This window comes from Artibeus jamaicensis, unplaced genomic scaffold, assembly GCF_021234435.1.
Source record: "Artibeus jamaicensis isolate MK-2021 breed Jamaican fruit bat unplaced genomic scaffold, CSHL_Jam_final contig_387, whole genome shotgun sequence".
Lineage (NCBI taxonomy): Eukaryota > Metazoa > Chordata > Mammalia > Chiroptera > Phyllostomidae > Artibeus > Artibeus jamaicensis.
Window position 1 is genome coordinate 42,240,216 of NW_026521812.1, and position 22,847 is coordinate 42,263,062.

The 22,847-nt window shown below is 45.4% G+C and overlaps 1 protein-coding gene across 3 annotated transcripts in view; it reads right to left on the reverse strand.

The window, feature by feature from the left end:
• MRAP2 (melanocortin 2 receptor accessory protein 2) overlaps nt 1-7,564 on the reverse strand; it is a 45,871-nt gene extending 38,307 nt beyond the window's left edge. The window contains exon 1 of one of the 3 annotated variants that reach the window (XM_037144053.2): nt 7,497-7,564. The gene's annotated coding sequence lies outside the window, so the exon portion shown is untranslated. Of the gene's footprint in view, nt 1-2,546; nt 2,572-7,496 lie in introns of those variants that run through there. The other 2 variants (XM_037144052.2, XM_053664876.1) reach the window with 2 other exon arrangements.
• Between the last annotated feature and the right edge of the window lie 15,283 nt (nt 7,565-22,847).

Consider the following 22,847-nt stretch of genomic DNA (forward strand, 5'->3'; position numbering starts at 1 on the left):
CATGTGCACAGCAGGGCAACCCTGTGAAGAGACAGCCCGAGGACGGCCCTCCGCAAGCCAAGGAGAGACACCTGGAACAGGTCCTTACCTTGGCCCTCAGAGGAAACCAACTCCCCTGACACCTTATTTTGCACTTCCAGTCTGCAGAACAAATGAGAAAATAAATTTCTATTGCTTAAGCCACTCAGTCTCTGGTATTTTGTTATGGCAGCCCTGGGAAATTAATATAGCTGCTGGAATTAATTTTTTAAATAACAATGTTCTCTTTGATAAGGTAATTATAAAAGCTGCCCTAGAAAGTCCATTAGAAATGACTTATTTTATACCAATCACTCATACCCTAATTAAACAACAAATATACATATTTTGGGAAAGAAAACCATTTTCAAAATGCCACTAATCAATCCTAGTATATTCCATCTTGAACACATACATTTATTATATTTTCATCAACGTGTCCTTCAAGGAGAAAGAGCACTAGTTTTGAACATGCTAAAATTAGTAGAAGTCAACTCAGTGCGCAACAAGAATATTCTAAACACAATGAGCTCAACTATAAAAGATTTAGTGGAGGATGAAAAGCAATCCTAAAGAATTCAGGCTTGTAGTTGGGATCATCCTTTCCACTTAAATTCTCTCTCTCTCTCTCTCTCTCTCTCTCTCTCTCTCTCACACACACACACACACACACACACACACACACACAGGTTAAGGAACATGAAAGCCTGGTGACACAGACAACAGGTACAAAAGGTTCATTAAGAAAGGGTGGGCTCATTATGGCATAGGAACCTCAAAGGAGCCCTCAGAGATGGTCCTCCGAGCCCTCGCCTACCCTATCCACGACCTAGACTGCCACTCTCTCCTCTCCAGATCCCGGCTACCTGTGAGGTTAGGGCTCAGTCACCACTGCCCCATGGAGTCCTGTCCAGCCATCTCAGCCCACAAGCACTCCCTCCCTTCTCTGAAAATCTACCACATAGATTGCTAGAATCATTTTAATAAAGAAAGAATACAAGTCAGACACCCTAAGAATCTGATTTCACCTCTCACCGAACCTTGGCACGGATATACATAGTGGCTATATTACAAAACATCATGGCCAGGTGAATCAGCACGTCAATGGTACCAGGGAAACAATCACCCTTTCCATTTTAATTAGTGTAGCTCTTTGAAACACTTGGCAGAAGACTCAGGAGAATGAGACCAGCAGTTTCTTGAATGCTTAGGGGGAAGATTTGCCAAACAAGTCTCCTTTGCAGGTACTGCTCCTGGTATCTGCCTCCAAGCAGCACACACTGTCCTTTACAGTCTGGAGTGGAATCCGTCTTTTGACAACCAAGCAAAAAGGAGAGAAATGAGGCATTTCCATCTCTATTCCACAGAAAAGGAACTTTAAACCACAGCAGTGGTTTATGTAAGAACTGGAGACAGAACAGCAGGAAGGCTACACTTTCTGACGGTCATCTTACCCTCCTAGGTCTGCGATTCTTAAACTAGGGGTAGGTGTATTTTCTAGTTTCTCCACCTACCCCACCCACTGTTACCCTCGTGCAAGCGCTGATTACAAGAAAACCAGAGGTTGATAGAAGAACAAAAGCAGCCAAGCATCAGGCACCCTGGGCCTCCTCAGCTTGCACAGAGGGGTCCAGCCAGGAGACAGCCAGAGTCGGCCTTGTAAAGTGAGGGGCAAAATGTAGTTTCCCCATCTGCTAGATACACCCCAAAGCCTGGAGCATATTGGGCAGGTTCTCCTGGAGCATCAATTTTAAGAGAAGACTTGGAGGACAATTTTTATATTAAATAAGTACAGATACGTTACAAAATAAACTATAAATATCAAATGAATGTACAAGGCAGACACGTTTCTGAGAGCCTTGGCCCATGGTGTGGACTGCTGGAAACACGGGTGCACTTTCCTTTCCTACTGAGGAAATGTAGTGGAAATTTTAAAGAAGCTCTGGTAGGAATAGTTATAGGTTTACATGATTCAGTTTCCAGAGATCTTCAGATCTTTATCTTAAATTTGTTTCTTTCCTCACCCCCAACTCCAACCCCCACAAGACAGAATTACATTTTCTGGGGAAATCTACACAGAGGTTTGTGGGAAGACGGGCTATGTTAACAACCACATACCCTCACTCATCTCCTAGTTTTTCCTTCTTCATCAACAGGGCATCTTCAGAGCCAACCCACAGGGAGCTGCCCCCTCGGCCTGCCCTGCCTTCGCCTTCACTGTCGTTTCTGCTGTTACCAGGGACGCACATGAGGATGACAAACGCACCTTCCAGGGGGAAAATTATTTGAAGCTTATAAATTATTTTCACTGGAAGGGTTATAAAATTTACTTATGTTCTCTAGTGGGGCGAAAATTGCATAGGTCTTGGGAATACAGACACAAGCAACAGTTGAGACCAGACTTTAACCTCCTGAATTTTTAGCATCTCACAGAGTCTCAACGTCTGCTTTATTTATTTCACATCTCAGCAACATAATAATAGATTGAAGAATCACATTTGCAAGGAAGAAAAAGCAAAAATACATACTTTCCTCTTTCCAACAAGACTAGGCACTTCTCATACTCCAGTCGAGGGAAAAAGTCACTTTGCACCCTAAAATAAGCCAAAAATAACATGACCATCCTGTCTAAGAGTTGGTCTCCAAAATATAAAACCTTGAACATGTCCAATAAGCCTGAATTCCCTAAGGAGAAAAAAATGTTTTTCTCCAATCACTTGCTATGGGAAGTTGGAAGATAAGCCATGACTTTGGGGAATATGATAATCGCGTGAGAAAGTTGTTTTCAACCTTCAAGAACGGATTAACGTCTGCTTAGGAACCCTGGTCATTTTATGGGGTCTTTTCTTTCAAGTATTTATTGGATTTTTACCTGTTGAGCCAGTCTTCTGAAGCCCGACTTCCTTGCACTCTAAAGGTTCCTGCCACTAAATCTTCCACAGTCAGAAACACGTATCATCAGCAAGCACACTGCCACTCTTGACTGTTTCAGCTGCCTCATGCTCTGAACTGGCACCACTTGTGGGACCTGATCAATAATTTTACATTTCTCTTCCAACACCCCTTAAAACGCATTCTTGGATTCGACCTTCATGCCCTCAGATGAATGGGTGAGCAGGTCCCATGACTTTCTGCTCAAGCAACCACTTCAAAGCCCCAAAAGGATGAACACTTACAGTCCAGAAATTAAAGAAACTCCAACCCTGTTATAACACTAAATCTCCCACCCAATGCCAGGTAGGTCCCACTGCACACCACTCCCCTGCAGGGACTGGGGGACAGCTGACCTCTTTCCTCCTTTTCTACCTTATACCCAACTGCAGAACAGCTTCTCACCCTTCCAAGATCAAAACAACAGGACAAGGCTATAGTAATTGTCTTCACACTGTTTACGGGTGCATTAGTGATATTCATTCTCCTTCAACTGACTGCTCACTCCTCCCTTAGCCTCTCAGATTCTGGAAACTCTTGCTGCTGGGGTACCCTCACTGTTGGGCTGAATTTAGAGTGGCCCCGAGGCCAGCGCTCTCTCCCACCTGCCCCGACCTGGTCCCCAGTACACCCTCGGGCATCCTTTGTCCTGACAAACTCTGGGAAAGCAGGCAACCCTGCTGCCCAGGCCACCACATGAGCCTGCCATGCAGGGAAGACATGTACAGCTCAACTAGTGGCCCCACAATAGCTCCTGGCACCAGGTTTGGAATGAAGGAAGCGCCCAAAGAGTCCTTTGAAGAAACCTGTTTAACAAAGCCTCCTGTCTCAATTCTCACATTTTTGAAATGACCAATGGTTCAGGAGTTATGGAAAAGTTCTCAAATGCCTACACTGAAATTTCTACTTGGTGGTCTGGCACTTTCCTTCTGAATTTTACATAACTTGCATAACTGTCTCAGTCAAAACTTTGATTTGGTAACTTATTTTTTAGTACCAAATGCATATAAATGTTTCAGATAGCCTGCTAATTTCCAATTATTTTTTAAGGTTTATTTTTGTTATATATCTAATAAAATTGAGGAATCTGAGTATTGAAGGGGGCATTCAGTGACATAAAATGCAACAAAATCTTCACCCAGTTTGGTGAAGACTGGGTCGGCCCTGAATCCTCTTCCCAGTCCTGACAGGAGGTCGCCCAGCATCTGCTTGATCTGCCTCTGGGAACAAAGCCACCCCCTCTTCCTCAAGGGTCTGAGGACTGGCCAGGTAACTGGACAAACCTTATTTTTGCCAAAGGAGGTAAATGCTCTTTGCTCCTCAGAGGGCCTGGTGTTCAGACCCTCATCATCACCTTCCTCTGGAGAGCCTGAAGTTGGTCCCTGTCCTGTTGGCCACTGAGAATGGGACATGGAGGAAAGTGGGCCTGGGCTCCTTTGATCCAAATGCCACAGGTTTGGGGGAAATGACACTGGCTAAGGGCTCAGGTTCTAACATTCCCGTATTAGCTCTGCTACTTACCAATAATATGGTCTTGTGCCAATTACTCAATCCCTCTGTGACTCAGCCTTCTTATCTGATAGATGGAAATGGTGATAATTATATTCCCTACTCAAGGGAATGTTACAGGGAGTGAGAAAAAATTGTAAAACACCCATAAGTGTGCTTGACACACAATAAGCTCCATATAAATGTCCATTAAGAGGCCTGTCCTCATCAGTGCAGCCCCCATTTGCTATGGGGCAGCCACTTCACACTACGTGTAGTTCACTCTGAACTTGGTGGGCCACTGAATCCCCCAGGATTTGTCCTCTCACATGAAGTACTACTCACTGGGGCCATTCCTTCCTTCATTTTTTTTTAAATTGAATCTATTGGGGTGACATTGGTCAAGAAAACCATATAGGTTTCAAGTGTACAATTCTATAACACATCTGCACACTGCACTGCACACTCACCACCCAAAGTCAAGTCTTCTTCCATCACCGTTTATCCCTCCTTTGCCTCTTCCCCACCCCACCCCCCTTGCTTTCCCTCTCGCAGACACCACACTGTTGTCTATGTCTCTGTGCTTTTTGTCTTCTGAGTCCCTTCATCTTTTTCACCCAGCCCCTCCAACCCCTAACTGACCTCTGACCTTCAACCCTACTGTAAGCTCAACATTGTAGTATTAGTAAATAAAATAAGTCTTGTAGAGTACACTCCTGGATTTGTAGTTGCTACAACTCTGAGAACTGTCCCCACTATGTCTTTCCCCTGATGAGTGATACCCAGGAGGTACAGGGAGAAGGATAGAACTGTCCTGTGTGTCCATTCTTTCCCCTGTTGTTCTTAAGGACAGTAGAAGACTTTCTCAAATGCCTCTGCAAAGGCAAAACACACTTTAGATTGTCTGTGTCGGGGACAGTGTCAGTGACTGCATTATTTGTAGGTCCCTTTTTGGGAACCTCTGTGACAGTATATAGCAATATATTGTGCCAAAAAAACAATAGCCACCTCGCTGTGAGGACCAAAGTGTGTATCTGAAAGAACCTAACTAAGCTGCTGTCACACGGGCACATTAAAAGGTCAAAAATAAAGGAATCAAAGATGAATTCTGACTGGCAAAATACCTCCACATCTGGGGGCCTACTGTAACGGGGAGGAGGAAAGTTCCATTTTCCAGAATGTGCTGGTGATATCATTTGCAAGGAAGGCCACCCCACTGTAAGCAGGACGGGGTTAACCTGGAGAGGCCAGTGGGGGCAGCCAGGGAGATAGCTGTGGTACCCCAGCAGAGGCAGCAGAATAAACAGGGCAAAACACACGCAGGAAGGAGTTGAGGGGCTGGGAGTCACTCCCTCCACCCCAATCCAGGTCTGCTATCCCTGGGGCCATTTGTTAATACTACTACTACTACCAATAATAATAGAATTAACACAAAACAATAGCTAGCTCTGTGCACTCTGATGTTTCCTCTTCCCTTCTAACTATCTCATGTTTTAGAAAATGCAGGTGCAACTCACTACACAGATGTCATTACCCTAAGGAGTCACAACCCACGTTGGGAAAACAGTGGATATGCTGTGCCCCAATCTACAGACCAGTAGGTTGCTGGAAAAGAAACAGAGTTAGTTTGCAATAAATTGTCTCCCTAAATTCCTTCCCTCGTGATCTTGAGCTATCTTCTTGAAGAATTTATTTTGGAATGCTGCCAAGATCTAATTGTTCCTTCTTTTGAAAAGTCTCTGGGCTCTGTTCTCATCTCTCAAGCCTGCTGGAAGGTTACTGTGAAAGCTTGCACACTGGAGGATGCCTGTGATTTGTGCTTGAACAATCCAGCCCACTTCAGGGTTTGGCGAGGGGAGAGGAGACTTTCCCATTTTGTAAAGAAATAGAGTGGGAGCTACTCTTTCTCTGGTCACCCATTAGTATCACCTCATGTAAACACTGAATGCTCTCGCTGATCAGAACAAAACTCTTTCACTGTGGGCACCCCAGCTCAGGGTGGCCTCTTGCTTCCTGGAACTTACCCAGGCAGGCCAGGTCACCTTCCTTGCTAGATTCTTGGTGGTGCACCAAACACACACTAGCCTCACAGTCCCAGTTTGCAAATCCCACTAGTAACCGGGGGATTCAGCTGGAAAACTTACCACCTCGACCTAATTTTCTTCACATGTAGAAATACTACCACTTACCTTTGGAGGTTTTGTAAGAATTTATTTATGTGAGTTCCCTTCTCTTCCCCCAGTAGCATAGACACCTCCCCCCTGAGCTCCCTTTGCTTTCAGAACACCGTGCAGTGCTATATCGCTGTCAGATTAAATTCAGGGTAATGTCCGAGTCCCCGTGTTGTCTTTGCTGTGAAACCACAAAGCCTCCGAACAAGTTTCCAAAACGAGGCAACACTGACTTCGGTGATTAATTATGCAGAAAGGATGGAAGGGGGAGAAAAACGAACCACTTTTTTCCTTCTAATCAGTAAAATAATCTGCGGGCAGACTCCCCAGTGCAAACAAAATAAATTAACTGTCCAACACGGTTCATTCTGAGAATCTTGTCCACCGGAGAGGTGAGCATCCCCGCCAGCGGACAGTGCATTTCGCTTGAACCCGGAGAATCCCGAGCCCAGAGGTCTCTCAGTTGCAGGACACAAGGGTGGCAGACAAGAGAGCAGAGTGTAGAAACTTTTCTCGCCTTTGGGAGAAGGTGTGACCCGGCCCTCCAAAGCAGAGAGGGGGGAACCCACCCGACCCCCCCCCCCGAGCGCCCCCACTTCAGCTTTTTCCAAAGCCCTCCGCCAAGAAACTTACATCGGTGGACTGTGAGAAAGGTCTCGAACTTAGGCCCCACTCTTTCCCTAGCCACGCTCACACCCCAGTTTTCCCACACCCATTTTCACCCAGCTTCTGCCAAAAAAAAAAAAAAAAACCCAAACCGAAAATCACCCCCAAACCCAATCGAGCTGAATGCCTTTCCCGGAGCCTCGAGGACCCCACTCCCGTGCCCCAGGTTGCGCATCCAGGGTGCCCCCTCCCTCCTGCGGGTACCCACTGGGGTGCCCTGACCTGTGGGCGCCGATTCTCCGATCCTCCGAGGTGTGTGAGCTTTGCTGGCGCCGCCTCCTCCTCCTCCGGCTTCCCGGGGCTGGGCGAACCGCTCCCGGCGCTGCGGTGCACTGCGCGGGGCGGGGACTCTGCTCCCGGCTGGAGGCTGTGCGGGGCGGGTGCGGCGGCTGTCGCCCCAGCCCGAGGATGCTGAGACCAGGAAGAGGTGAGCTCTGGAGAAGCCTCTCCTGCTAAAGCTGCCTTCACTCACAATGAGGGTAAGACCTTGCAGGGAAGAAAGGAACAAAAATCTGAGAATATTCTTTACCCACCCGCCATCCCCCACTCTCACCACCCCCTCACCCCAGGCTCTGCAGCGGGCCCTTCAGGCCAACTTTGAGTAACCAGGCTGAGCGAGAGGGAGGGGGGCAGCATGAATAAGATTCATGATAAACCCTCAGCCCTGGGTTCAAGTTTAGTAAGGGCTGGACCCTCCAGCACGAGGTACTAAAATTACTACCTCCATTTTACTCCTCCTCCTGCATCCTGGTACATACTGGGGCCAACCGCAGTCAAATGTCTCCCAGACCGGGCCCCAGAAGGATAGGAGTGGGCCAAGAGTAGATTCAAATTAGCAGACGTGGCTCACTCCGCACTCTCCGTAAATATTTATTGAGTCCATATTTTACTATGCCAAACACTGATCTAGACACTAGGGCGACGGCCTCCTAGAGTTTATACACCAGGTAAGACATAGGAAGTAAACATAACAAATAAGTAAAGTATGTAGTGTGGGAAACAGCTGTAAATGCTGTACAGAAAAGTAACTCAGGCAGAGAGAGGGTAGAGAATGTTGACGGTGTGGGTGCATTATTAAATCGGGTTGCCAGAGTGGCCGCGCAGGTCACTCTGGTATCTGAGGAGAAAGTATTCCACTCCCCGAGTTGTTCACGATGGTAGGGGCCATTTCTTTTACTACTCACAGGCGCTCTGTCAGGCAGTATGACTACCATTTCCGTGAAACAAACGAGGAGACTGTAAATGAATTGCCCAAGGTCACATATTAGTAAGTGGAAGAGCTTGCCTTCAAGCTCAGAAAACCTGGTGCCCCCGAATCCTAGTTTAATCAGTCCGTATCTGCAGCGGCAGAGACGCAGCATAAGCAGTACCCACGCTGGCTGCCAATGGTGGGATTAATTCAATTTCCCAGGGCCAGAAAAAGATTCCTGGAAATGGTATCAGATGCATTAATTTTTAAAATAACTCTTGTGTCATTATTACGTGTGAAATGAAATATTTTGCAAACCATCTGTACAGCTGTGTGTGTGCGCCTCAGCCCCATTCACAGGCAATTTAATTCTGGATGACATCATCTGACCACCTAGGATGAGACACATTAGTCCCTGCCCTGTTTCTCCACGTTGATTCCAGTTGCACATTCCTGTCCTCCTGAATGTGATCCATCACCTACAGAGCAGAGCTTGCTCTGCATGCTGGCAGGTACACAGTGGAGCCGGTCAGAGAGCAGAGTGACAGAATGAGGGAATAAAAAGAATGAAATCTTGCCATTTGTGGTCCAACTGCCTCTAGGCAGGTCCAACTACCCTCTAGATCCAACATGGATGGACTGACTATTCATGTTGGACCTAGAGAGTATTACACTAAGTTAAATAAATAAGAGTAAGACAAATAGCAAATGATTTCACTTATGCATGGAATCTTAAAAAATAAAAATGAAAACCAAAACGGAAGCAGACCCATGGATAGAGAGAATAAGTTGATGGCTGCAGAAGGGGAGGGGAATGGGAGATGGGCACTTTATTTAAAAAGGAGAGAGAGAACAGAGCTATAAAAGTGCTACTGTTAAAACGCCAGCCTCCGCCTTGGCTGTCAGTCAGATGGCCTCTTTGGGGCATAGTACCAATGGCTTTCAAGGCAGAGAACAGGGCACCTCGTACTCCATAGAAAAGGCCACTAACCATCAGCTTCAGAGGCTGAGACTGCAGTGCCCAGTGAGAGCAACCTCGTCGACAGGATGGCAGAGCCCCTCTGCTCCCCTAGTCATCTCTGCCTTGCCATGGTTGCACCCATTTCCTTCTTCCCTCCCCCAGTGCCAGCAACATCTTCCTGCCTTCCCTTCAAGGGCCACGTCAAAGGCCTCTTCCTCCAAGAAGCCATCCTCACTGCCCCAGCTACAAATGAACTCTTACTCTAAAAATCTGATACCCTTCTATGGCACCTGTCATTTTAGAGTTTAACTCTAAATGGGCTCCTCCTATTCCTCCAGGGGCCAGCTTTATATTTAAGTTCTCCACGGGTCTTAGCATAGTGCCTTGCACCCAGAGGACGTTCAATAAGTATTTTTTGTTAATAAATTAATCTATAGGAGCATAGCTTCATTGTCCCTTAATTTTGTCTTTTCATTCTAAAATTCCTTTCAAGCTCACAGATATTTAGTGGTAGGACTGAACTATATATAGCCATAGTTATTATTTGTCAATATAAATTGGCAAGAGTTGACTTTGAGATAAATTTTATTTGCCCCGTACTGAAATGGAAAACTGAGGTTTAAGAGTGATTGCCCCAAGATCCCAGTGCTAGTCGATGACAGAGCCAAGATTTGAGCCCAGGACTGTTTGGCTCCGAACTGTGTGCTCTTCACCATGACCTCCTGCTGCTCCTCATTCTCTCGTTCACTCACGTGGGCATTCATGTGAGCTTTGAACACATACTTGTATTTCCCTAGTGCAGCTCTGCACCAGCCATTGAGAAAACAACCACAGTGAAAACGCAGCTCTTGGGGAACTAGAAGACTGCAGTCAAAAGGTACAGGCTTTCAGTTACCAGATGAAGATGTTCTTGGGCTGGACTGTATGACATGACAACTACAGCTAACACTGCTGCCTGACACATAGGAAAGCTGTTAAGAGTAAATCCTGAGTTCTCCTCACAAGAAAATACTTTTTTCTTGTTTTGCTTTTTCCTTTTATTCTATCTATGTGAGATGAGGGATGCTAACTAAACTTACTATTAGTCAAGGCTAGGACACTTGGTACCTTTTTTAGAAGACTTTCCATTAGCCTTTCTGTGGGCTGACGTGGCCTTGGCGATAAGGTGTGGGCTGGATTTCATCTCATAATATATGTAAGTCAAACCAATATATTGTATACTTTAAACTTTCGTAGTGATATGTCAATTGTATCTCAGTAAAACTTGGAAAACCCCGCAGTTCTTGCAGTCAAAGTCACTTGCAATCTCTAGACACACAGAAGCCCAAAAGTGTACTTTGTTTTAACTTGGGCGATAGGGAAGTAGGAAATACCACCAGGGATTCACTGGGAAGATGGAATGTAGTTTAAATCTTGAAGGCAATACAGTAATCTGTTATAATGATAATGAAAAAAAAGCAAACAGTAGGCAAAGCTCATCTGCAAACACAGGGAGGCATGAAAGACCATGCACTCAGAGAAGGCTACCGTCACTCAGGAGGGATGTGTCACTGTGAGGGCGGTATTGAGATAAGGCTGGAAAGAAAGGTAAGGAGAGAAAGCCAAATCACAAGGGTCCACAAATGACCTGGATGGAGTCCATTACCCCCTGAAAATGCATACAATCATGGATGTTATGAATGGGAACCTTTCACAGGAGAGGTCTGATAATTTTAGCCAAATTCTGAAAGCTGCTGACTGACCCAGCACCAGGAGGTGGGGAAGTGATTTTCCTTTGCCACAGCCACTGCCCGACCCATGGACCACTGGATCCCTGCGAATGGGTGCAAGGCATGACTCTGCCAAATCACCTCCAAATGCGCAGTGGTGCTGCCAGCCCCAGGCAAGGATGGCTGGACCCTAACCTTCATAGCATCTGTTCCCGGGATTCCTCCTAAAGGCAGAGCCAGAGGATAGCTGGGCAGCCCGTAGGCAGGGTGCTGGCAAATGAGACCATGTTCCAAGGAAGCAACAGAAAGAGGACCACAGTGAGCCAAAACTGTCAGCCCTCAGGGCACGACCCACTGCTTCCCAAACTTCACTTACTTTTATGGGCTGAATTGTGTCCCCCAGATTCCCACATTGAACTCCTAACACTTAGTACCTCCAAGTGTGACTATATTTGGAGACACGGCCTTTAAAGAGGTAATTAAGATCGAGTAAGATCACATGGGCCTAATCCAATCTGACTGATGCCCTTAGAAGAGGAGATTAGGACACAGACACTGGGAGCACTCATGGACAGAGGGACAACCATGTGAAAAGGCAGCAAGAGGATGGCTATCTGCAAGCCAAGGGGAGAAACCTGATTCTTCCCTTATGACCCTCAGAGGAAACCAGCTCTGCTGGGACCTTAACCTTGGACTTCCAGTCTCCAGAACCATGAGAAAAATTTTTGTTGTTTAAGACACCCATTTTATAGTATTTTGTTAGGGCAGTGATAGCAAACTAATAGATTTACAAAACACAAATTTAAAATTCAAAAATAACATTTTGAATTTCAATATGGTGGCCACAGAGCATTTGATCTCCAAGGAGGACCCTCCTAATCATGGCGTCCTGTGCCACTGTGCTGGGCACATGCCCTGAAGCCAGGTCCTGGGAATATGGGCATGGCAATCTGGACACAGCCTGAATTCATTAGTGGAGACATGCGGCAGCAGCTGGGGGAGTGGGTAAGACCACTCCATGGGAACACAAGGTGAAAAGATAAGAGGGCTGATATCAGAAGCTTGGAACATGAACCTAAAAGACAACTAGAGAAATAGAAGGTGAACAAGAGAAGGTGGAACCTGATAAGAAAGGTGATGAGAAATAGACAATAGTGTCTAAAGGCCAAGGTCATGATTAAGAACTGAAGCCCACTGGCTTTTGCGTGGAGGTCACATGGTAGGAACTGAGGCCAGAATGCTGCTGGCTGTGGAGTAAGGTTGTCATTACGGCCACTCCTCCGAGGAGGCTGGGAAGTGGGGGTGTGCTGGGGGTGCTGAGGACCTTGGGGCAAGCCTATGAAAGCCCAGGGGACTGAAATGCAGCCCACACTCTATCAATAAGGCTATATCGGCCCACAGGAAGACTGATGGAAGGCCTTCTAACAAAGGCACCAAACGTCCTAGCCTTGAACAGCAGGGAAGCAGTAGGGCTTCTGTTGTTTGCATGCTTATTATCTGAGTCCCCGCACTAGCTCCTTGAGAGCAGTGACTGTCCTGCCTCCAGCCAGCACTTGCAGGAGCACCTGGCACATAGTGGGCACAGTAACATACGTTGAATAAATGATCAGGTCAAGAAGCTAAGGGAAAGGTTGTGGGTTTTTAAAAAAAATCTTTATTTCATTTATTTGTTTCAAATGAGAGACTCTTAAACATGTTTATAGAGCAAGGACCCAGAAGAAAAAGAGAAGTCGAAGACCAAGTGGAAAGGAAATAACTGGTTAAATAAATTATGAGAGGATACGGCAGGAAAAGAAATAAAAATAACCGCAGAAGGCAACAAATATATCAGAGTCATCATTTGAGTAATTCAGGTATTTGTTCCTTCGATGGTGAGACCTTGCTCTATCCTGGAGCCTGCCTGGGGTGGGCAACAAAGAGATAGGCCCTTGTAGCTCTACAAGGTGACGCCATCTGGCTAAGACATTTCTCACGGAAAAGGATAAACAGCAATGAAACTCAGCAAGGTGTTACCAAGTGTCTGAGTAGTAAAGTAAGTTTTAGAAACACGGTGAACTGGGGGGAAAAACCTGGAGGCATTAGGTACATCCACCTTAGAGTTGGGGAGGTGGGCACCGCCTGCTGGCAACGGGGCGGCTGACCGCTTTCGGGATCTTGAAGGCAGGGGCGCAGTGCTGGCCCAGGACCTGGGACAAATCCATTCATTTTCCAGTTGACTAGGACGTGTGCCAGCATGCCCGGCAGGAAGCAGTAAAACCCAGACCCGTCTCAGACAAGGACGCATCCCTAATAGCTAATGTGTCTGCGTGAGGAAAACTTGGCAGCATTTCAGTGAGTCCAAAACAAGGCAAGGGCCAACTGAAGCAAATGAGAAAAAAAATCGACACTGTTTTCTAATGTTGAAATATATAATACAAGACAGTTACCTCTCTAATTCGTTTTTCTTCCACGACAACAACAAAACCCATTCATCCTAATCTCAGGTGAAATTGCACACACATAGACTCCACTATGTAAAGTTACCCAAGGGAGAAGCATGGCTCGATTCAACAATACAGTTGCTCAGTTAAGTTTTAGAAAATAAATAGGAGGTAAATGTTCAGGAACCTGAACTTCTAAGATGTGAGACAGGTAGGTTGCAGCTGGCCATGCTCTAATCATGTCATTAATGGTAGAAGCTCTCCATCGACTTTCTTAGGTAATGTGAGAATTGTCTCCTATTTCTTTCTTAGTCTTTGCGTATACTGGAATTGATTGCCTTGTCTTGGCTTTATATTGTTGTTCTTTTCAAATTAACACAATTATCCCTGAATATATGTGAAGTGCTTCCTTTGCCAACTGCTGCCTTTGGTTCTGTGGAGGAGGCACACACCAGGGAATGTGGTGGGCATTCCCAGCATGCACTGGGCCCTCCTTGTGACAGCATCCTACTCTCTGCCTTCCAACACTTTGAGTATTTGCTTCGAGCTTCCTTTTCTCTTGCTGCTAATTCTAGTTTCCCTCTAGTAGAACTGCACAGCCTTCCACCCACAGAGCATGGCACCAGGCAGACAAAACATCAAATGTATTTTAGCTCATGTTTGGAATTCAATCAGGAAGATGGAGCTGCCAGGCAGTCTGAAATGTCAACTAGAACACATTTCACACCACCAGAGAGGCACACAGTGTACCAGGGGGAACGACAGCCTCATGGCCTTAACTTGTAGCCCAAAGCTCTAATGCATGAACATTTCTTTTCCTCAAAATAAAATCATGCATTTGGGAGTGAATTTCTGGTGGCTCTTGTTTGTTTACTCTCACACAATAAAGAGGACATTTCTGTATATTGCCTTGGGGCTCAATGACTCTGACAGCAATGGAAAAGAAAGACTGGCTTGTCCTGGCTCCTTGCTTCCTTTTATTTCTTAAATTGCATCAAAGCATCCAGGAATTATTCCAAGATGGAAAAGCACATTGACTCCAGCACTGATATTGGAGGTTACAGCCACGGGAGCGCTCTGTACACATTCATGCCTCCCTCAGTCTGCATGGCTACCTGCCAGTGAGGAAGGGCCAGTTAATGTCTCGTATCCCTGCTTGGCCTCATCTTCCCGTGGAATCTACCTTCCTTCCACCTTCCTCTTCCTGGACCAGGAGGACTTCTTCGCTCATCATCTCTACATGAGGAAATTCAGTCTCCAGTTTCAGTTTGGGACCAAGCTAGTGTGTCTCTGCCATCACAGAACACAAACAGACCTAGATGCCATCCCCTAAAATGACACCACTTAAATGGGAACTCACCACCTGCCTCCACTGAATTCTTGCAGGCTCCTCAGCACTGCTGGCCAGAACCAGTCAGTATATTCCATACCCTCCTTGTTTCCCCCTCATCTCTCAGGAGCATCAGACGGTGAGGTCCCTGGTGAACCTGCCTGGGGTGGGGTGGGGGTGGGTGGGGGTGGGGGAGCTGACTCTACCTCTCAGCCCCAACCCTGTCACTCTTGGTCCCACTCCCCTCCAATCTTCCTGGACAACTCACACCTGTAGACACACACACACACTTCTGTGTGCACTCACTCACACAACTTAAATCCACTGCAATTTCAGGGTGCTCTCAGAGTAAAGGCCGCTAACCTTCAGAGCACACCCTCCATGCCAAGTGCTTTGTAGACAACGCATGTAAACCCCACACCAGTTCTATGAAACAGCCACTGTTGTTGTTACCATCCCCATTTCACAGGCGAGGACACTAGTGTTTAACAAGAATAGGAATATGCTCCTGTGTGCTGAATACTAGCTAATAGTATTCTTAATAGTTTTGACCCCACCAAAATGTGTCTGTCAATGTGAAGAAGGTAAAGAACGAGGAGGAAGGGGAGGGGGAGGAGGAAGAGGTAAACGATGTCTCTGTGTATGTGTGTGTGTGTCTAGGTATGTGCGTTTGTATATAAAACTCAGAAAGAAATGGTGAAAAAATCTCCTTATTTTAACATTTAAGCTTTTGTTACTTTAAAAGTAGCATCAGCACTTTATAGAAAGCTGAAAAAAAGAAAAGGGAATGATCTGTAACTTCACTGCCTTCAAAATGCCAATAGTGTTTTACATGTACTTTTAGGCCACTGTAAGACACAGCTGTTTACAACTGTATTCACATAGAAATCATGTGATCCCTATAAATTTGTATTTTTTTACTTAATCTCATTATACTTAACCATTTTCTATTTTATTATATGGTCCTGAGAAGCATCAACTGTTAACGGCTGGAATATTCCACTGAATGGATGCGGAGCGTAACCATCCCGTTACTGACAGACAGGTTTTCCCACCGTGAGCTTTGCTGCAGTGATACTGCAGTCTCCTCCTGGACTGGTGCGTGGGACAGACCGCACAGCCGTTGCTCTCCCAGCACTTTCATGCTCACTTGACGCTTGCAGCCGTTTCTCAGGTGTCCACCACCAGGTGCTGCCTGCAATGTCCACCCTCCTAAGAGCTTGTGTGGGTCACAGCAGTCACACACCAGAGAAAACGGTTTTGCTTTTTGCTTAAAAAGTCTAAATGTCTACTTATCTCACTAAAAAAAATAGTGATTAAATGCCCTAAGTTTATAAACAAAAATTCAATTTAGCCTGGACAGAAGTAATCTCGGTGCAGGGAGGTGGCTGGAGAGAGCACCTCCCCCCGACCCTTGCGGCTGTGACCCGGATGGCTGGACTAGCCCCTAGCAAGGTCTGAGTGGGGGAACCTAAGTCACCCTTGCAAGGCTGGGCGGGGCGCTCTGTAAGATCTCTTCCGACCCTGAGGTGTGGCGGCTCTAGAAGTCACACCAAATGAGTTTTCCCTTTTGTGAAAAAAAAAAAAAAAAAAATCAATTACCAGAATTTTGAATTGTTCAAAGCAAAAAGGAAAATTTTTTATCATGGTGTGCATTTATTTAATAAATCTGCATTGTGTATTTATTATTATTCAGTTATTGTTTTGATGCTAGAGCAGCAGAAGTGAGAACAGATAAAAATGTGTGCCTTCAGGGAGCTTACAAATACCTGACAGTTTCAAAATGTTTTTGTGTGTATTTTCTCACTCGATCTCATGGTGATGGTGTGGGGTGAGCAGGGGAGGCATGTTCCCCACTGTGCATGAGGAAGCGAAGCATTAGAGAGGTTCAGTGGCTCACCCAGGGGCAAGAATGAACACCTGGCCGTACCATCTGCTGCCCCAGGGCACCGGGCACAGCCCCGTCGCCTGACCTGTGGCCCCTCCATACTCAGAGGAGCCTGTAGGCCTACAGTCCCACCTCAGACTCGAGGAATGGGCGACAAGTCCCGAGTTCCCTAAAAATTACTGCATTTTCAATGTAGCAAAGAGATTAAATCTCAGAAGCGGTGCTCCTTACAAGCCTAATATATTTTAATTTCTTTTCTTTCTTAAAAAAGATTTTATTTATCTTAGAGAGAGGGGAAGGAAGGGAAAAAGAGAGGGAGAGAAACATCAGTGTGCAGTTGCCTCTCACACACCCCGCACTGGGGACCCAGCCCACAACCCAGGCATGTGCCCTGACTGGGAAATCGAACTGGAGGCCCTTTGGTCCACAGGCCAGAGCTCAGCCCCCTGAGCCACACCAGCCAGGGACATATTTTAATTTCTAAGCTATGACATACTTGTATTTGTCCATTTGTGAAAACTTTATGTCTGACACATAGCACATGCTTTACCAATGTTTGTTAATAGAGAACCAAAACTCATAAAAATCAAACGCTATTCTTATATTGTGTTATTAAAGTATGCTGTTCTTGTGAAATTGCAGTACCTAGAAAATTGAAGGTTGTCCCATTTCATATGATGTTGAAGAAAGTGGAAAAGCAAGATAACGGTGTGTGTATTGATAACAGAAATGCTGGTGAAACATGTGTAGGACCAACACCTTGGCAAGACAGGGTCTGACTCTTCACTGCAAAGCATTGATGGTTCTGATGGTCACATTACTGTTTCTCAGTGCATCTCAGATATCCTTTTTAATTAAATTTAGTTTTCCAGTGCTTTAATTAAGGTCTTCAATATTATCACTGAACTGTATTTACCCCGAAATAGAGTCATCTTGTGAGAACGTAGGCATTCTTTGCACTTGGAAATTAAGAAAACACATCTTTTCTGTGGCAGGAGAGAGAATATGTATACACATTCATACGTATAAGTGTCACAAATTTATAAGTGTGTTACACATTTATACATTACATGTAATATATGGGAGCATATTGGAAGTAAAAGGGAAAGGACCTCAGGTGAAAATAAGTTAAAATTCACAGCTACCTAGGTAGATGGGAAAACCTACAAAAGCTTAATCCTGAGCAGAGCCCCCAAACTCATGGGTGTCTGTGCCCTGGCAAAACAAGCAGCCACTCTTGTTCACCTGTGAAAAAATTTTGAAAATCAATTAATGAAACAGAGTTGCTTGGTGGGATCTAAGTGATTAAGGAGAAGCAAAGTAACAGGTGGTGAGAACGCAGGGTCAGAGTTAAAGAGACCGAGGGTCAAAGCTCTGTTCTGTGCAGTGTTTTCTCATCTGCCAAGTAGGGACAAACGTGGCCTCCAGGATGTTTGCCACTAGAATGAGATCACTTACGTGAAGAGCCTTGGATGGGGTCAGTCACACAGTAGATGCTCATCACAGCGCAGCAGCTGTCAATCTTGGTTGTTTATGCCAGATGTTAACAGTAATCACATGGCCACAGTCTTCACCTTGTGGAGAAAAGGCAAGAATTTGAGTCTAGACTTTTTCACTAGAGCTCAAAAGTGAAAACTGTACCAGCCCAGACCTGGTTGTTCAGTTGGTTGGGGCTTTGTCCTATGTACCAAAAGCTGTGGGTTCAATCCCCTGTCACGTCACATACATAGGTTGTGGGTTCTATCCCCGGTCGGGGCACATCTAGGAGGCAGCCAACTAAAGTTTCTTTCTCTCCCCTTAGGTAAGGATTGAAAAATAAATGTACTCTGGGTATATCAATGACTCTGTTTCTGCTCTTTTTGGTAGCAAAGCATCAGTTATGTAATCCTCATAAGTAACAGCTAATTCTGTATGCGTCGTCACATAAAAAGTGTAATCAAGGATGGGCTGCTTCAAATGAGTCTTACTGCCAGGTATGAATGGGTTTGGCCACAAATAGACTTTCCATAAAACTGGAGCGTCTCCCAGGGAGACGGGGAGGCTGCTCTCTGCTGTGGCTTTGTTCTCTGCCCGGGAGCATTTTCGAGAGCTGGGTTGCTTCCTTCTCACAGAAATGCTGACGGCTTGGGGCACTCAATCGAGCCATGATGAGGGGGGAAATTGCCAGAAGAAGTATTGTCAATTCAAATTGAAAATAAGTTTTTCACTCTCTGCTGACTGGGGAGGTCCCATAACACGGCTCTTTCCTAGGGTAAGAGTGGACTCTGTGATGTTCGCTTGCAGCGTGGGTTTCCTAGAGCCATGCTGCCCCAGGCTTTCCACGGAAGCACCCATTTATCACCGGAGGACAAGATTAGTGGGTCTGCAACCCTGTGGCTAAGTGGGCAGAGAAAATGGATCACAGGAAATGACAAGTGTGATGTGATCTAGTATCCTTGTAGAGAAACGAATGATGAGTTTCCTGCCAAGCGAAGTAATTGAATGGAGAGTGGGAGCATCCTTCTTGTGTACCAGTTTGCCTAGGTTTGCTTCTGCTAAATAAAACTGGGGTTTGTTAATCTCTGGGACAGGGCTCTCTGGAAATCACATAAGCTATGGCGCCAGCCAAGTAGAAAATGAAGAGGTCTCAAGGCTAAAGTGGCCCTTTCCTGTGTAAGTGATTCAACTAGCACACATTGCTCAGAGACCTTGAGTGTGCACACGATCTGGTGCCTGGAAAGGACCTGGGGACACAGGGGTGATAGTCCTAGTTGGGTTCCTTCTTTGTCTCTTGATTACTTTTCTCCTTGAAATTCTTAGTAAAGCCTGAGCCTGGGTAAAATGTCTGATTTGAGTCTGATTTGACAGTCTCATCCTGGAGATCTGTCAGGAGGCTGCTAAAGGAGAGGGAAGGGTGTGTTCAAGTTTTCAGCAGCAGGTATCAGGCCGTGGGCTGAACTGCATGCCCTCCTGGGAGAGTCCATAAACTAAAGGCTATGTCCATTTTGAATCACCTTTGAGATCTGCCATATGTAAGGACCCAGGACTTGGTCCTCAGGAAGAGCTACTCCAGATGACTACTGAGGATAAAAAGGTGGGATTTAGAAACCCAAGCATAGATGTCATTCCATTCTGTGGGTTTCTCTCTAATGCACAATAAAGGGCTTTCCTTATAAACTGTTTTTTGACTCTGAATTCGGCAAAGCCCATAACATCAGACCAAGAATGACAATACCAAACAATGTCAAGTCTTGCCAATGGATGGAACGTTTGAACAAATGTACTCAGCCCACTGAGACAACCATGGCAAGCAGGAACGCAGGCACCATCCAAGCGGCGTGTGGATCAGGACATTCTTAGGCACACACATGTCCCTACATCCTGCCTCCTGCTCTGCCTCTTCCCGACCCCACCACCTGGGTCTGTAAAGCGTTCCTTTGTCCCCAGACTTCCCAGTCATTATAATTTTCTACCCATTTCCTCTTAACTTTTATTTTTATCCCTCTGGGCTCAGCCTCAGTAAGACACCTGCCTTAGAAGATAAAAACCAAAGTTTGCGAGAACTTCTTTCTAATTATGGAGGACTAAAGGAACATTAGTTTCCTGTGGTCCTTCTGAAATCCTTCTGCTGTACAACTCAAGGGAGTCAGCAAGCAGCATGTCACCTGATTACATTCAAAATATGAATGCACTCGTGGTTGCTCTAGTCACCAGAAACAGCCTCTGGTGAAGTGGGATGAGAAACTGAGCTTCGGGGCCCCTCTGGGACCAGGTGAAATCATTTAACTCAAAAACCAGGTAGATTCAGCAAGCTATGTCATTAGAGGACAAGTAAATTGCTTGAAAAAACAGTTCTTCCCTCCAGCTTCTGATGAAAACCCAGGGCTTGCAGTGCCCATTAGAGTACAGGTTTCTGCCAAAGTCTAATGGATGTTCCCACAGATTTTGGAAGCAGAATGAAAATCAAGTCATCAAAGAGCAATCAACTGTGGCTCCATTTCAGATACTTCACTGGGCAGGCGAGGTGTAACTCTACCCCAAAAGCAAGGTTAAAATCAGTTAACTCAGGCTCCTTAAATCTCACGCAGACATCATGGGCTTCTGCATCCTCTAAAGAAGACACAAAATATAGAATATTTGCAACACAAGCAGAGACCAGAGGCTAACATGGCAACATCCTTATCTTCCTTTCCCCAAAGACAATTGTTTGTTTATATTTAACCTACATTTATATGTCACTTACTATAGGTCATAAATGATTATGGTTCTTTATGAAAATTAACTCATTTCATTCCCATAACAACCATATGAATGAGGTGGGTATTATTATGCTCTGCATTCCCACTTTATAGTTGAGGAAATGAAGGCAGGAAGAGCTTAAATAAGTTGTCCATGGTCACACAGCCTCTGTGATTCAAATCTGGGGTCTGCTCCAGAATCCATGCTCATATAGTCTGCTATGCTATCATTTAAAATATTTTAAGAAAAATATGTAAGCCCTGGCCAGTGGAGCTCAATCAATTGAGCACAGGTCTGCAAACCAAAGGGTCACCAGTTCGATTCCCAGTCAGGGCACATGCCTGGATTGCAGGCCAGGTCCCCATTAGGGGACATGACAGAGGCAACCATACATTGATGCTTCTCTCCCTCTCTTTCTCCTTCTTTTTCCCTCTCTCTAAAAATAAGTAAATAAAATATATTTTTTTAAATCTCATTCTCTTAAAAAAAAAGAAAAATATTAAAAGCATTTCATTTATTCCCTATCTTAAAATCTTCCTTCTCTATCTACAAAGATACATACATGGGAGGATGTGGGTTGAGACGTCTCCAGCAGACAGTGGGCAGAAGTCACTCACAAGATGATGGGCAGCGCAGGCAGCTGCTGCCTGGAGTCCGCCTTCTTGCCAAAGTCTCCTCTCTCCCTCTTCTGCCTCCACCACTGGTTCTGAGTGGAGGGTCCCACCTGCTTCCTGTTTCTCGTTCTATGCTCAGGCTCCCCATTGCAGATGCCAAATGACTCTCCTAAGATCATGGATTCAACCATTCCATAAACTCCTTCCATGTGCCAAGCCTGTACTTGGCATGAAAAATAACTGAGAGCCTCTTCTAGGTGAGTGAATATATGAGAATACTCATATATATAAGTATATAATGGAAATATATAAGAGGGGAACTGAAGCTAACGCAAGATAATCCAGGATATATCAGACAGACCAAGGGCCGTCTGTTTATTCTACTTTTATGGCACACCAGTTCTAAACACTACCTTAGTGTGACTCAAAGCAAACATTCTTAACTGCCTGTAGCTCCCTGGCTCTCTACTAGGTTCTGGGGATATATGAGTGAACAAGATAAACTCTGCCCCTGCCACACAAAACATACAGGCTTTGGAGAAGGCTGCCATTTAAAAAGCAATTACAAGTACAAATCATCTTAAAATTCTAAATTATGTTTCTAGGTTTGACTTAATCAAATGCTGAGATTCCCTGATCTGGCAGTTACATTCTCAGGAGTATCATTTTAGAAATTTTGGAATATTCAGGATACTGGGCACTAAGCAATTTAATCACAATTTCTGATGCTTGTATTATTGGATGGAAGAGAGGTTCACTAGTTACATGGTCACTGTCATGGTGGGTGCACAGGAGGATTCTCCGTGGGGAGGGATTCTTCCTGCCAAAGGTCCCAGAGAGACAGAAAGTCAGCCACCGCAAGAACATCCTGGAGGGAAGCAAACCCTACTTTCAAGTCAACTGACAAAGATTCACCACATAAACCCCATCAAGGGAGCACATGAAATCTTTTAAAGACAAAGACTTAGTCATAAAGAACCCCATGTTAAAGGCAGAAGTTCATCCCGTCCAGATGTTGAGAATGAGAGCCACAAGGACACACTGGTGAATCCAGCCTGCCCTGCCCTGGGGACCACGCCCTCTGTTATTACCATTTTCCGAAGAACGAGAAGTGGACCCAGTCTTTAGTCTCTGCAGACTGTTGCTTAAGTACTGTGAGCCTCATATTCCTTTTGGACAGAATGGCTATCATTTCTTTCTGTAATCTTCATGAGTTTCTATGTATGTTCCTGGAGAAGGTGGGT